The sequence below is a fragment of the Oncorhynchus gorbuscha genome, unplaced genomic scaffold (assembly GCF_021184085.1).
Source record: "Oncorhynchus gorbuscha isolate QuinsamMale2020 ecotype Even-year unplaced genomic scaffold, OgorEven_v1.0 Un_scaffold_308, whole genome shotgun sequence".
NCBI classification, from domain to species: Eukaryota; Metazoa; Chordata; class Actinopteri; order Salmoniformes; family Salmonidae; genus Oncorhynchus; species Oncorhynchus gorbuscha.
The window spans coordinates 901598-903683 of record NW_025745169.1 but is presented as its reverse complement, the minus strand read 5'-3'; positions in this window follow the sequence as shown (position 1 = coordinate 903683).

The window sequence follows — 2086 nt, the reverse complement described above, 5'->3', positions numbered from 1 at the left end:
TGCGAGCGTATGTGATAGAGAGAAAGATAGAGAAAGAGAGAGAGCGTCAATGCTCGCGTTCGTGCGTGTGTATTTGAATAGAAATCTTCAATGCATTTCAAACTTTCTTTTACTACTTTTGTTTAACGTTTGCGCAGCTGCCACGCGAGTGCTTAGAATGGGTCGCGTGCCAGTCTAATCGCAACAGGTGTTCAGCGCCTCGAGCTGCTCCCTCTTCTCGGATTCTCTGTTCTGGAAACTGGCGGTTCTTCCAACAAATAAATCTCAAAAGTTTCCAATGTCTTTAGCAACATGTACATGTCGTCAAAGCAATAACAGTATACGCACATTGACTTATTCACCACTTTTATCATTCATATTTATGATTTCATAGTCAATTATTTTTTTTAATTAGCCTACTTAAAAAAAAAAAATCTTGACCATTAATCTTTTATTTGATTTTTTATTCATCTTTAAAAAATATATATATTAATTTGACCAGTGTATCCCTGATTCAATACTATACTCTTCACCTGCCTTGAATTAGGTACAATACACCGAGAAAAGTTAAGCTCGGCGTGTGTAGCCAATCAGCGACGTCACTTCCCGTATTGATGACACACGCATGGAATGCGTAAGCCACATGATTCGCCAGATACACGCCTGATGATTTCTGATACGTTATCTATATCACCAGATGGTTATATTGCACGGAATGCCACTGTTCATTTTGTGCAAGTCTCCACACATACAGAGAGACCTCTGTCATGATGATCATTGATTTGAAAATGACAAAAACATATAGAGACTTAAGGTATGCAAAATACATGATGTATTTGGGATACAAAACAATGATTTATATATTTTAGGCCTTTGCCCACGGATGTTAAGTTAGGATTCACCTCAGACAGTACAGAAAACGTTCTTACATTTTGTTTAAAAAAAAAAACACTTAACATTGTCATTAAAACCATTACTCTTAATCATTTACAAACTCTGTGTTATTCATTGCAAAAGGGACAGATGGTAGCCTACGCTCACCATTCAGCGTGTTATATATGAAATGTATTGATTCATATGCATGTTTAAACAGGTGAGCCTTATCTTATCCAGGTAGCAGCTGTCAGGCAGCGTAGCTCCGTTAATGATTCCCCGGCGTCAACACGTTAATCCTGTAGCCCATTCGGACAAGAGATCATTGTTTTAGTGTCAAACTCTGATTCCTGAAGCTGAGTTAGTTTGAACATCTGCCCGTTTTCAAGGTTGTAGGTTGCTCTTTGTTTTTACAGGGCTGCACCGAGCCACCTGAGATCGGGTTGTAGGTTGTTCTTTTTTACAGGGCTGCACCGAGCCACCTGAGATCGGGTTGTAGGTTGTTCTTTGTTTTTACAGGGCTGCACCGAGCCACCTGAGATCGGGTTGTAGGTTGTTCTTTGTTTTTACAGGGCTGCTGCACCGAGCCACCTGAGATCGGGTTGTAGGTTGTTCTTTGTTTTTACAGGGCTGCTGCACCGAGCCACCTGAGATCGGGTTGTAGGTTGTTCTTTGTTTTTACAGGGCTGCACCGAGCCACCTGAGATCGGGTTGTAGGTTGTTCTTTGTTTTTACAGGGCTGCACCGAGCCACCTGAGATCGGGTTGAAGGTTGTTCTTTGTTTTTACAGGGCTGCTGCACTGAGCCACCTGAGATCGGGTTGTAGGTTGTTCTTTGTTTTTACAGGGCTGCACCGAGCCACCTGAGATCGGGTTGAAGGTTGTTCTTTGTTTTTACAGGGCTGCTGCACTGAGCCACCTGAGATCGGGTTGTAGGTTGTTCTTTGTTTTTACAGGGCTGCACCGAGCCACCTGAGATCGGGTTGAAGGTTGTTCTTTGTTTTTACAGGGCTGCTGCACTGAGCCACCTGAGATCGGGTTGTAGGTTGTTCTTTGTTTTTACAGGGCTGCTGCACCGAGCCACCTGAGATCGGGTTGTAGGTTGTTCTTTGTTTTTACAGGGCTGCACCGAGCCACCTGAGATCGGGTTGTAGGTTGTTCTTTGTTTTTACAGGGCTGCACCGAGCCACCTGAGATCGGGTTGTAGGTTGTTCTTTGTTTTTACAGGGCTGCAC